The following is a 14,662-nucleotide window of genomic DNA, read 5'->3' as shown; positions in this document are numbered from 1 at the left end:
CTGCTTCCAGTGGTTTCACTCCTGATTTACACTAGTCTAGCAGCAGAATTTGGCTTTGTGTGTTGAGGAGAAGAAATATGTTTATAACAAGGGCTGGCAAAAGCCAGCATATTTGTGTCAACTCTTTTCTTTTTGTAATTTCTTATCTAATGACATCTCTGGCTATAGATTAACTTTCCTTGCTCAATATTCTTTAGTCTTTCATCTCCCTTCAAGTGAGACCAGCAAATGCTTTGATAAGTGGAGTGAAAGATTGTCTCGTTTCACTGTAGCCTCTTTAAGTGTTGAAATGCTACAGTATTTTATAACTTATTAAAGCAATACTGCTCAGGGAATCAACAGTGAAATCCCTGCACCTTCTAAAATGAATGACTCACGACCAATATCCCTACGCCTAATAGACCAACTGTACACTAGAGAGCTATTTTCCTCTCTCTACCTAATGTAGCAAACACACCACTAAAACAAAAGCTGTATGGTACAATATACTTTCTACACCGTGAGTGCTTCAGCCTGCACTTAAAGTACAACCTTAGAAAGGAACACCAGATATCTAAAACAAAAAATGCACAATGGACATAAATAACATTCAGTCCTAACTGCTATCAGCTGACTTGCAGATGGTCTGATTAAAGCCAACCTAAGAGCAAACAAAAATATCTACTGGGTTATCAGCGTTCCAAGACTATTGTACCCAAAATGGTCTCACTATTGTTCTTTTGAGGATGTTTAGTTGCAGATTCAAAGACAACAAAGAGTCAATCGTGAAGTTGCATGATCTCCTGAGAAATTTGCTTTTTGCAGAAAAGGATTATCATAAGCCCCGCCGCATATTTATTCTTTTGATCATCCGCTGTATTTGCACCTTTAAAGTGTGATCATGTCCCATGTCAAAAGACCTAAAATAAGGTGAATTTTTAAGGAACAAACAAGTACTTTGGATTTTCTCATTTCATCTGATGTTTAAGGACCAGATATTCCAGTGGCATAAATCAGTGTTACTCCATTTACTTCAGTGAAATTGTGAAGATTATCATCATTTACAAATCTGGACCCAGATGTCTATATTAACACCCTCCCCATCTTTGTCTCAAAAACAGGGTTAAGAAGTTGTCAGCACCCCACAGAGTACCGACTCGTTACCTTCAAGGGGCCTTGCTGACGATATAAACAACCAAGGATAAAATTTTCAAAAGTGCGTAAGTGAGTAAGCCTGAGTCCCATTTTCCAAAGAGACATATACATAGGAGCCTAAATTGAAATTCAATGGCACTTGGACTCTTAAGTCACTTACACACTTTTGAAACTTGTACCCCAAGTCAGATGATGCAGCGAAACGGACTTCTGCCTTCTCAGCCAATCCAATGCTGGAGGCAAATTCTGCCTTGACTTACATCTGTACCACCGCATTAACTTTGATGGGGTTGCATGAGTAAAAATCAGGGTAGAATTTATCCCCAGGAGTTTCTGGATTGATGCCTCATTGTAGGAGAAAGAGAAGGCAAAATTCATTCCCTCTGTTAGTGCTAATACAATTCTTCGCTGACAGCCCCAAGACATTGAGTTCTATTTAGGGCAGGCAGAATCCCAAACAATTTTTTTTATACAAATGTCTTCTCCAGCAGACCTCTTTCTACCACAATATTTTTTGGCAAAAAGAGCTTAGCTTGCCATCATCCTGTGAGCAGTGTTGGAGCTGATAGGAGGAATAGGAGTTAGAGAACTGCTGGGGAAAACAAAACATGTCTCAGGCATGCAACTCTGGTTAAAACAGTAAGTTGAAATATTGGTAAGCAGATGCCTATGTCCCCCAAGCACTATGATGTTCAAGACACTGTAAAGGAGAACCTGAAGGATATGTTAGAGGGATTGATTGTTGCTTCAAAATATTTCCTTCTTTTAAAAGCACTCCTCTGATGGAAGAGGCCCTTCTTAGCCCTGACATCCTGACGCTACGCATGCCGCATGCACTCCGGGATGCCTGCATTCCATGTCACATTGGCTTGGGTTCTGCCAGTTCGTTTCCTTATGCCTGCAAGCTCAATTGAACTTATGAAAATTCAAACTGTCTTCTGTCTGTTTCATATATCATCAGCAAACATAATTAGTAGACAAAATGAATTTGTTCTTTGTAATTTGGAGGCTATGCAAATATCTCTGCTGTACAGTCCAGAGAAGGGTATAAAGTTTGGTAAGCAAGGTTAATTCAGCATGGAGGAAAGTATGGAGACAGACAAACAAAGAAAGAACGTTTGCAATAAATATACTCAACAGTGAGGAGAGTGATATATATGGGAAGTATTTTTGTAAGTTACAATTGGCCTTGATACCTTTGAGTGATGGCACAAAACAAAGGCACAAGTGAGTTGTGAAAGACCATCCCAGTGAGTGACTATATCTCCATCCCAGATGTTTTGTGCACACAAGGTGTTTGTTTATAATAACAATGCTTAGCACTTTCAAGAGCTTCACAAACACTAAGTAAATAATGTTCACATAGGTATGTCAGTATTATCCATACTTTAAAATAGATATGAATGGTGAGGTCTAGAGAGGTTAAGTGACTTGCTCAATGCCATGCATGTCTGAATCAGGATAAGAATCAGGATCTCTTGGCTATTAATCCTGTACTCAGACCACTAGGCCACATATGAGCTGAAATTTTTCAAGGCAGCATATACATTAAAAATTTATCTACTATATGCAATTCTTATAAATCTTAGATAAGGGAAACATGGTTAAATCCCTAGACACTGCTCTGAAAATTTATCCCACACCCATACATGTTTTGGACAATTTTAGCTTATATGTACAGTATCTTTCCTTTGTGCAGATATCTGACTCCCATTATTGTTCATGCTAAAGGAAAACAAATATTCACCTGGAGCAGAGATTACTCCTCATAAAGGGCTTGATCCTGCTAGGTGCTAGCCCTGATACACTAAAGCAGTTAAACACATGCTTAAAATTAAGTATGTGAGTAATCCCTCTGACTTCAGTGAATAAATGTACAACGGTAAGTATACATTTAGATACAGTGCTTGATTGGACCCAGAGTGCTCAGCACATTACAGGTTCAATCACACAGTCATTTCCTCTGAACATTATGTCGCACTATCTTTAGAAAAAAACTTTTTTCAGGTGACTGTCAGGCAGATTCTCAGCAGCATAAATGGGCATAAACTGCAAGGAAGTCAACAGCGTATATGATTTGCACCTGCTGAACAATCAGATGATGTAGGGACATCACAGCCTGGGAATGATCTCTTCAGACTCCAAATTTTTTTTTTTTAAAAATAGGTAGTTCTCTATGTACAGGAAAGCCATATACTGGGATTAATCTCATCCCAGATCTCAGAAATTAGCAGCCACTGTTCACAGTGAACCTCAGTAAGAAACAACACAAAACTTCAAAGCATCTTTTCTTCTATGCCTAATCACCATGCATTATAATTATTACAATCATCAGGGCCATATACTGCTACACAGGACTTTACCTCACTGCTCCATCAAGGACCCAGTGACCATCTGTATCCCAAAGATCCAAAGAACCAGCCTTAATTCACTTCTAGATCTATTAAATTTTGGTAAGAAAATGTCTAATGCATTCCAAGCAAAATTCTCCTGATTATTATTTTATAATATACAGGGAATTACAAAAGCGCTTTTAGATTCAGTGGTCATACATTTCAAAATCTTTCCCCCCAACCCATCCTCTCTGCCCCCTCCCATCCCCCAAATGTTATGTCATTGGTACCACTAAATCTACTAGTACCTTTAACCTAGGTCATAGGCTCAGAGTTATAGTGATGACCATGGTGGCGAGGGATACTGCTTGTGGTAGGAAGTTAAGAACTATGAGCAGAACATTTTAAACCCAATTCACTGGCCACAGTCTGTAGTTAATGCATAGTATTTAACAACACAATGGCATGCCCCTGCCAGTAATGTAAAAACGCAATGGATTGGTGCCAGAATGGCACAATCTGCCTCACTGACTCATGCCTGGCATTCCATTCCTGGAAGGGGTATTATGTACCAGCAGTATGCTGTACCCTTCAGCTAGTCTCCAAAGTAAATTCATTAGAGTTGAAAGGGGGTGAAAACAGTTAAACTGTGAAACACTTTGTGCTATAAAACAAAGATATCACTTAGGAAGAATTCATAAGCTTCTGGATTTCATTACCAAACTTACATTTTCATCTTAAATGAGAAAACAGATTGACTTTGCTTTGTAGTATTTCACAACCTTTTATTGCCCAACTGAAATCCCTTTCCCCCTATCACGTTTAAGATTTTGTTTCGTTTCTTTTTTCTTTTTAAACTCGGGGCATCTGAATATTTTACACTGTCTGATCATTCACTTGCCTGTTATTCATGCATTGAAATCCCAAGTATTAATTGTTCTCTCGAATACATTGACAAAACAGCTTCTAAATAAGGATAGACCAGACTGATGTAGACTCTGACATGCATTTATGGACTAATGGGGCTCTTAGAGACAGCCTCATCTCTCGTTCAGAAACATAAGATATGCTATTTTGACTGTTTCCTAGCACAATAGGGAACACACATACACACACGCACAGAAGAATTATCCATTTCTGATCCCATCCAATGTCCTCAGGCAGATGACTTCTGTTGTGATGTCACCAGAAACTTTCTTTTTCTTTCGATTTTTCTTATAACAAAGGACAAAAATGTCCTATGACATCACAAAGGAGAATGAATTCTATTTCTGATGCCATCAATAATCTCTATTTTCCAATATCCCTGTATTAAAGTGCAGGAATCCTTGATGACAGGAAATGTATGTCAATTGGGACAAAGCTACACATCATTCCTAATAAAATTCGAAACAGCTAGCAGAAAGAATTAGCAATTTGGGGTCTGACATAAAACCTGGTAAAGATCTAGCACAACTTCCTTTAAAAAAATTAATGAATGTCAGTTAAACTTGTAAATCCCATTCAAGGGCACTCTGACCTTTATCCATGTCCAGTTACTGTGCTAACACTTAATTGTGTGCACTGTATTCAGAGAAATACTGACAAAAGGTACCGGAAAAGCTTTTACTTACAGGAATGCAGTGCAGCTTAATCTTTTTGTTTCTAAGGTGCAGTGATTTCAGCATCTAAAATTTAACTTCAGGCAGTCTGAAAAGAAACAGGTTAAAATCTCTTTCAGTTATAATTGGTATTTCAGATTTAATTAAAAATTAAACTTTCATAATGTTTCACCATCCAAAGCAATGCATTATCAGTCAAGCGTGGCTTTTTTTTTTTTTTTTTTTTTTTTTTGGTTAAAAAAAGCTCTTCCCAGAGTAGTCTGTAATGAAGAAAGAGGGGGAAAAAAGCAATTCACAAAAGCAAAATCTGCCTCTACATTAAAGGATCTTAGATTAACATGGAAAGAAACCTCCTGCCCCTTAATTTCAACAATCTACCTTCTAAAAGAAAAATCAGGCATAACAATTAAAAATGACGGAAAGACAACATCACATACCGATGAGTGCGGGAAAAAATGTTAATTTCAGCCAAATAAGGAAACTGTTAGGATCAGAATGTACAAACTGAAAGAGAAAATATGATTTTAAATAATGCTAGCCAAAAATATTTTTAAAATCCATTCTACAACACAAAGTACTTTTACACAATTGCACAGAGGGGAAAAGAAAGACAGGCAAATTTAGAAAGAGGAAATGTGTTGTGCAAGGTGTGAAAAGTACAGGGCCTATATATCCTTTTGCTAAAGGATACAAAATAGCTGATCTGGTTGTTAAGCTTTTATCTTGCAAAATCAATGCCCTTTTACTTTGCAAAACAGTAGATTACGAAGTGATAGCTATAGACATTCATATCACTTGAACAGATGCAAAATGAAAAACAATTTTTATTTTTCAAATACTAGTTGGAATGGCATTAAAAACTCCAAGGGTTACACCATAAGTTTGAGTATAAATGTTATAGCAGCATTTAAAATCAATGGTTTTAATTCTATCCAAATGTAAAATCTCTGAAAATAGGAAAAAAAGGGAAAACCCAGAAGTCCAAATGAGAAAAATTATTAATACATTACAACAATTTGACATTAAGTTGCCAGGGTTTTGGACTCATGGTAACAAAACTCATATTTTTATATATGTAATGATTTAGTAAGAGGAAATAAAAACAAACAAGTATATATCTTGGTTAAAATATTTTATTTTGAAAATATGGCAGTGAAACTTTTAGACTGTACAAATTCACAGTCAAAACTGTCCCCTTCATTAGCAGAATACAAAGAAAGACCCAAGCTACACACTTTGGATCTGAATCCAGATTCATATTTTAAACACCCCCAGAGTTTTGGGGTTATTCAAATGTGGAGTTTTAGTTCAGGCCTATCTTTAATAGAAAGTATGGATTTCTAGACACCATTAACAACTGCTTTTTAGAGCAGCTAGTCCTGGCACCCACAAGGGGAGAGGCAATACTTGATTTAATCCAAAGTGGAGCCCAGGATCTGGTCCAAGAGGGGAATATAGCTGAATGGCTAAGTAATAGCAACCATAATGTAATTTAATTTAATATCCTTGTGGGGCGAGGGGAGATAGATACCTTCAACTACACAGAAGAGGGGACGCTAGTTAAATGGAAATTAAAGGGAACAGTCACAAGAGTGAAATACTGCAAGGTATGTGGAAACCATTTAGAAACACCATAGTAGAGGCTCAAGCTAAATGTATATACCAAATTTTAAAAAAACAGTCAGAAGACCAAAAAAATGCCACCATGGATAAACAACAAAGTAAAAGAGGCAGATAGAAGCAAAAAGACATCATTTGAAAATTGGAAGTCAAATCCTACTAATGAAAACAGAAAGGAGCACAAACTCTGAAAAGTCAAGTATAATTAGGGAGGCCACAAAAGAATTTGAAAAGCAAGTAGCAAAGGACTCAAAAAATAACAGCAAAATTGTTTTAAGTACATCAGAAGCAGGAACCTGCCAAACAGTCAACGGTGCACTGGCCAATCAAGGTGCTAAAGGGTGCACTCAAGGAAGACAAGGCTATTGCGGAAAAACTAAATGAATTCTTTGCACCAGTCTTTACTGCAGAGGATGTGAGGGAGAATATTGTTAGGTGGCAATAAGAAGTCACCAGGACCAGACGGTATTCACCCAAGAGTTCTGAAGGAACTCAAATATGAAATAGCAGAAATACTAATTGTGGTATGTAACCTATCGCTTAAATCAGCCTCTGTGAAGCATAACTAATGTAATGGCAAAGTTTGCAGAACTTCTGGAAAAGAGATGACTAAGGGAGGTGTGACAGACCCAGACCAGTGGGGTACAGGAGTCTGGTAGAGGGCAAATATACTAGTCACTGGATGAGTAGTTTTTTGTTTCCTGAGTGACCAGAGCAGGGGCTGCACTGGAGTAACCAGGAACCAGCTAGAACCAATTAAGGATTATACTATAGTCATGAATGGGGTAGAGAAAGGGAAAAGGGAAGTGTTATTTATCCCTTCACATAACACAAGAGCCAGGGGTCACCCAATGAAATTAATAGGCAACAGGTTTAAAACAAACATTAGGAAGTACTTCTTTACCTAACGTACAGTCAACCTGTGGAACTCATTGCCAGATGATGTTGTGAAGGCCAGAAATAAAACTGAGTTTATGTGCTCTATGCACTAGCCAGGTTTCTGTTAGGCTGTGTATGGTTTGGTTTTGTTACTTGCTGTTTCTTTACTTTAGGGGTGTTATTGGTCCCCATCTCCTTTTCCTTGCAGGAGTTGGTGGGGTTCTCCACCTCAGAGGGTTTTAGCAATTTAATCCACAAGCATGGGATTCAGTGTGTACCTCCTGTCTCCTACACTGTGCAGGATGTGTTGCTGAGTGTAGATAAGATTACTGCCTGTGCTAATACAAAATCTGCCTCTCGAATGAGCAAATTTATAGTGATTTTCCTCATGCAAGAGTAGTTTGTGAATCGTTTGGTACAGGAGGGACTCTGGGTCAAGGAGGCTTTTGTTCAAGTTTTCCCCTTGTTTTCTCCTGCTACTAAAGTACCAGTGTCCCCCCTTCCTTCACAATGAGACACCAGTGTCTGGTCTCTCTCGATGGGAAGGTATTTCCTGCTCTTAAGATGATTCTATTAGTCTGCAAGAACCCAAATGTAGGGCATATTATGTCATTCCCAAGCATCAGACTGGCCCCAGAGCTGGGCCAGCCCCATGAGCGCTGGAACCCCTGGCCGAGCTGCCGGCCCAGTGCCCAGCTGAGCCTCCTCCCTCCCCCGCCTGTCACTGACTCTCTGCGTCACTCCTCACTTCCCCATCACTGAGGAAGAGGGATGCTGTGAGCAGTGGGGACCTCTGGAGGGGAGGTGGAGTGGAGGAGACATGGCCAGCAGGCAGCAGCAGCAGGCGGTGGGGGCCTTGGAGAAGAGGCAGGGCCACCGCAGCCCAGGTGTCCAGTGGCGGGTGGGCAGCAGCGCCAGGGAAGACTAAACCTTCCTTGACCTATTATACCCACCACCCATGGCGCTTTAATTTGGAGCAGTTTCTGCACCTCCCCACAAGCCGTCTGACTGGCTTTTCTGTGCCAGCAGTGCCGGATCCTTTCCCCACTTGTCTGTCGGCCTGGTGATATCTCAGTTTTTATCATATCTCACAGTGACATGCAGGCACTTTGCGCTTGTCTACAAGTGCATGATGTGGCAAATGGCCAATGTTACTTTGGGGGGTCCCATGCTTTTCCTTGATGCGGTGGGTCAGGGTGCTCTCCCTGCCCATATTCTTGGGCTTCGCAAGTGACCTAGAGGGGGAGAGAAAGGGAGCGGGGAAGGGACCCAGGTTCACCCTCTACTCCGGTCCCAGCTCTTTCAGCTTCACAGGCTTCTTACCCTCTTTCCCCCTCGGCAGGGTTTCTCTCGGTCCTCTGTGCTGGGGGAGTCCCTCTGCCCTGCTTGGGCAGGGTCTCCCTTCCGTTGATACTCCAATCCTCTGGTCAACACCAGCAGACCTCCAAACTACAGTTAGCTCTCCTTCCCTCTCCCCATCTGACTGAAGCAGGGGTTTTTATTAAGTCTTGGGTGGGGCATTAATTGGCTTTAGTTGCTCTAATTAACCTTTAGTAACCTCTCCTTAGTCTACAGGGAATAATTCTCTGACCATCCTGGGGCTTATATCATAGGCGCCGACTGCGTGGATGTTCCTGGGCTGGAGCACCCATGGGGAAAAATTAGCAAGTGTTCCTCACCTACTGGCAGCCAAGCTCCCCTCGCCTCTTCCCCACCTCCTCCCTTGAGCGTGCCGCATTCCTGCTCCTCTTCCTCCCTCCCAGAAATTCTGCCTGCTGCCAAACAGCTGTTTGGTGGTGCTCCAGGAGAGAGAGAGGGAAGAGCGAGGACCCAGAGCGCTCAAGGGAGGAGGCAGGGAAGAGGCGGGATGGGGACCTGGGGAAGGGGGTGGAATGGGGGGTGGGGTGAAGGTGGAGCAGGGGCAGGAAGAGGCAGGGCAGAGGTGGAGACTTGGGGGCAGGGGTGGAGTGGGGGCGGGGCCGGGCGCAAAGGAGGATCGAGCACACACCAGCGGGAACAGAAGTCGGTGCCTATGGCTTATATACCTCACATCGATCACTCTCTTGCTGCCTTCTAGCCCTGCTGTATCACAATGAATAGGCATCTGCTTGCATGAACTGGGCTAAAAGCAATTCAATCTTACTGGGCTCTTGGCAGTGCAACAGTCCCCCTTTGTTGCCCTAACAATTGCATATGGGCAGCTCTGGGATTTAGGTGTTGGGGGACCTTTTTGCATCTGAACAATATAGATTAAGCAACCGGGCGGGGGCTGAAAAGATGGTGCCAGGGCACCTGAGAAAGGGCACTGGCTTCTTCCTAGGCTCTCTATTTGGGGACAGGTTTTGATTGCCAATAACCATGTGTCCTCAATGATGTGGCACCAGCTAGTATGTCTGGACTCTCCTCCTGGACCAAATTCAGAGGCATATTATATTTTGGGGGAATACGTACCCCCAAATTAGATGAATGGGGTCAGGACTCACTGATTTAGTCAGCAGGGTTGTAGCCTTTCACCTCTGGTCCGTTTAGCTTAGTGGTTGCTGTACTCTGACTCCCGCTGTCATAACTTTCCTACTCAGATCTGAACCGTAGAGTTCAGAACATGAGAAGCTAGCATGAAACCTCCAAACTTAATTACCAGCTTGGATCTGATATTGCTGCCACCAGCCAGAAAATTCCAGTGTCTGGCTCACTCTGGTCTCCTCAAAACCTTCCCTGGGGGACCCCCAGACTCAGATGCCCTGAGTCTCACTACCAAGGGAAATAACCCACTTCCCTTCCCCCTCTTTATCTCCTCCCAGATTTCCCCGCCCTGGGTACTCTGGGATATTCCCTGCTTCAAGTCCTTGAAACATAAGTACCGAGAGATCAAATCTCTCCCCCCCCTCATCCAGAGAGTATGCAAAGTCAGGCTTAGTAAATCTAACACAAAGAGATTTTCCCACTCCCTTTGTTTCTTAGCCTTAACCAGTGAAAAAACTCAAACAGGTCTTAAAAAGAAAGCTTTATATAAAAAGAAAGAAAAAGACATAAAAATGGTCTCTGTATCAAGGTGACAATATACAGAGTCAATTGCTTAAAAGAAAAAATGAATAAACAACCTTATCCAAAAAGAATACAATTTAAAACATACCAGCAACTACACACATGTAAATACAAAAAACCAATATAAACCTATTGTCTTACTATCCTTGTACTTACAACTTGGAAACAGAAGATTAGAAAACTTGGAGATAGAGAGATCACTCTCAGAGCTCAGAGGGCCACCGAACCAAGACAAAGAACTCACACCCAAACTTCCCTCCACCCAGTTTTGAAAATATTTTGTCTCCTGACTGGTCCTCTGGTCAGGTGTTTCAGGTCACTGTTTGTTAACCCTTTTATAGGTGAAAGAGACATTAACCCTTAGCTATCTGTTTATGACACCCCCCCAGCCTAGAAATCCATTGCCTCTCTTCTCCATCGTGCTGGTTGGATGTGCTTTAATTCTCACCTATTTTTGTTGGCAACTGATCAATTACAGAATCTATATTTGTTTCTATTCTATAATGATCTTTTTAATGCCTGGCAACTGTGGTGAAATCTGTGTTTTTCATATTACGGCTCTTGGAAGAGCCACTGTTTTTTAGCCCATTTTTTTCCAATGAGGCTCCTCCAGGAGCCTGTTTTCTGCCTTTATTCAGGCTGGGTTGACCAAGCTGTCCCACTGGTTTGTTCCCAGTTGGTCAAGCTAGAAGTTGGCAATAGCATTTGCTCTTCAGAGCAAAATCTTGCCTGTGCATTTTTTGGATAAGATCCTCTCTGAATTCCAGGTGGAACTCCCTCAGAGGGCTGCTCAGTATTTGCAGAATGTTTTTTCAGAGATGGTTCTTCCAGGGGAGAATCCCGTGTTCCTCTCATTAGCTGTCTGCCATTCTGTGGATGAGATCCTTGTGCAGCCAGGCAGACTGTTGTCCTGCAAGGGTTTGGTGAATGTTCCTTTTGCAAACATGACCAACAAGCAGGTCTGTGGTATGTGTGTCAAAGTGTGAGGTCATGCTACCACCCTCTCTGATCTCCCTAATACAGTCTTGGAGGATGCCTCTGTCCCTGGATGACTCTGGGTCTTTGGCTTGGAGGATGTTGTACAAACCTCTTCCTACGTGTCCTGGTGACTTGCAGCGGAAGGTCCCGTGTAGGACTGTAGCAACTAATCGTTTGGTGCACCATATTGCCTCTGAGATGCCTGCATAGTGCCCCTTCTGTTTGGTGTCAGACATGATGTTTCATTTTTTCCTATCTTGTCTCTGTTTAATTCCTCTTTTTGGTTTTTTTGCAGCAACTTTTCAGTGGTTTGGGACTGGTTTTCTCCAAGCCCTTGTTTGTTTTCAGAGCAAGATACAATGCTCGCACTAGGCCATTTTCCTGCCTGACTAAGTTTTTGCTGTGTCAGGCAAAACTAGCCATTTTGAAATCTCACCAGAACAAAGAGGTCGGGGTGAAGTGGTGTGATGCGGTAGGGCTGTTCTGCACACTGCCAGACTGAAGACTGATTACACCTTTGATAAATGGACTTGTAATCTGGACACTTTCCAGTTGATTTGGTGTGTAAACAATATTTTGAGTTAACTTGATGATGATGCTACTTTAGTGAGTCATGTTTATTGTTCATTTAAGATGTGTTTTGCTGTATTTTATTCATTTCTTTTTGTGCATATATTGTAATTTTATAACATTTTAAAGTAGTTTTAATGTCATTTTATGTGAATAAAGGTGTTTTCCATGTCAAGTCTCTTTACCTACCTACCTACCTATCTACGATTCTGTTGAGGCACCTATCAGTGTGCTAATATTACACAAGAAGACATTTGTGTATTCTTTTGTATCCATCGTATCCATATACTTTACAAACTCATCCCACCACATGCTCCTGCATGCACATATACAAAGTGCACGTGTGAATGGGATCAGCAATTTATTCTAAGGAGTTAAAGTATTATTTCAACTCAGTAAACAACAGATCAGTTGACAGAAGACCAAAAAATATGATGTATTAGGCAGAAACAATTAAATGAAAGGAAAAGGAATCCACTTATTCGTGTAATATGTCATAAGATAAACTTACTAAAGTAACCCAGGATCAGACACAGTTGCCAACTTTCATGCAGTAAATAAGCACCCCGACTTTCCCAATAAGTAAAAAATCAAGCTAATCCCATTTCAAAACAGGCCAAAACAAGCCAATCTCTAAGAACCCCAACACTCTGTGACTAGATCCCTCTGTCGTGCAGTCTGGGACTGACTGGGCCCGCTGTGCACCCCTGACTCCCTCCCTTGCCTCTGCTTGCCAGGAGACAATTAAAAAGAAAAAAAAAAGGAACAACAAGCCAAAAAGTAGCCAACAAGCAACTCACAAGCCAATTAAGCCAAAAACAAGCCCAATTTCTGCGGATTTTTTCCACAAGTTTAGCATGTCTGGGATCAGAAAGTAACAAATGTGTCACATATCAGTACTAACTGTAATACTTCGCATTGCCATCTGAAGATCTCAAAGTGCTTTGTAAGCTTTAATAATTAAGCCTCAGAATGTCATATCCCAATTCTACAGACGTAAAAACAAGGGCTGCCCAGAGGATTGAGGGAGCCTGAGGCAAAGCAATTTCAAGGGCCACTTCCAAAAAAAAAAGTTGCAATACTATAGAACACCCTATTCTTGTGGGGGCCCCTGTGGGGCCCAAGGCCTGGGGCAAATTGCCCCACTTTACCCCCCCTCTGGGCAGCCCTGGTAAAAAATGAAGGTTAAGTGACTTGCCCCCGGAATCAAAGGCAGAGCTGGAAATAGAATTTTTGACTCCTTTTGTGCTGTCTTTTGAGTACAAGACTATCCTTTCCTCTCCGGACTGGCATATACACAGCACTAGTGAAGAAAACCAGACAAATAAGGTGAGTCTATCAGAACTAGCTAATGGTGCAGCTGTCAGGTGAGAGATAAAGTTTCCTGATCTGAACTTCTAGTTCTTTCTTTTTTCTCCCCGTGTAACATCTCAAAGATCACATTCTGGCTTTCTGGCAGAGAAGAGAATGGGGCAGTTGTAGCCAAAAGCTATTCCTTTTGATATATGCAACTGAAAATTGATCTCAACTGAGAAAACAACAGATATTCACTGAGTGTGAAATGTATCCCTGTGCACAGAGCCAGCAAAAAGTACACACACACACAAACACCTCGAAACCCTATTTTGACAGTTTATGTGGGACTTATGTGGTGCATAGGCTTTCTGTTGGCCCTCTTCACCACAGTGATTTTCACCCAATATTTGTTTCTTCTATAAGGGTTCTCCCTTTTCCCAAGCATAGGTTTATCTGCCTTAACATCCCTAAAGGCTGGTCTCAGGGATACTCAAATCTTGTTCTATGGTATCTTCCTAGTGTCAGTTTCCAATCTGAAGTCCTCACCTGTGCCACACTCACCTTTCTAGTAGGAGAGGGGGCAAGAAAATGTAATGTCCAATGGCATTCTGCAAATCAATCAGCAGGGTCTACTCTTGTTGGTGAAAAGGACTCCCTCTCCCCAACGCATTCCAAGTCCTTGATCTCTGTCATGTGCTTAGGATCCACCAACTCAAGAAACAGGAGCCTCAGCAAGGTTGCATGACAGCCTATTTTATTCATAGCATTTTCATTACCATCATGAAGAATTTGAGGAAAATAACCATAGTTAACATAGGAATGTTGACATACAATAAGTGCAGCTTACAAATCCTGATGCATTATTCTAGCTACATGTTGGTAGTGAAACTGAATCAAAATATAAAGAAAACATGGCAAGAGTGGGAATATCATCTTGTACCACTTTCCATCCAAAAATGTCCACTAACTTTACAAATACAGACTTTCATACTTTATGCCATAAGTATTATCATCTTAATTGTGCAGATGGGGAAACCAAGGAATAGAAAGGAGAAATGATCTGCACAAGATCAGTCTGTGTCAGATCTGGAAATAGAACCCAGATTCTGTGTTTAACCACAAGGCCACTATTCCTGTTCTCCAGGCAACATGCTCAGCACTTTTGAGGAAAGGCAGAGTTGTCTTAGGGTACATCTATACTGAATA

At 41.4% G+C, this 14,662-nt stretch overlaps 1 protein-coding gene across 15 annotated transcripts in view; it reads right to left on the bottom strand.

Moving 5' to 3' along the window:
• ZBTB20 (zinc finger and BTB domain containing 20) overlaps positions 1–14,662 on the bottom strand; it is a 670,053-nt gene that overhangs the window by 414,333 nt on the left and 241,058 nt on the right. For all 15 annotated transcript variants that reach the window (XM_050957922.1, XM_050957887.1, XM_050957914.1 and 12 more), the window contains one exon: positions 5,081–5,156. The gene's annotated coding sequence lies outside the window, so the exon portion shown is untranslated. The remainder of the gene's footprint in view (positions 1–5,080; positions 5,157–14,662) is intronic.

The sequence above is a fragment of the Gopherus flavomarginatus genome, chromosome 1 (assembly GCF_025201925.1).
Source record: "Gopherus flavomarginatus isolate rGopFla2 chromosome 1, rGopFla2.mat.asm, whole genome shotgun sequence".
Lineage (NCBI taxonomy): Eukaryota > Metazoa > Chordata > Testudines > Testudinidae > Gopherus > Gopherus flavomarginatus.
Note: the sequence above shows the minus strand (reverse complement) of the source record. Positions and strands in the feature narration are given on the sequence as shown.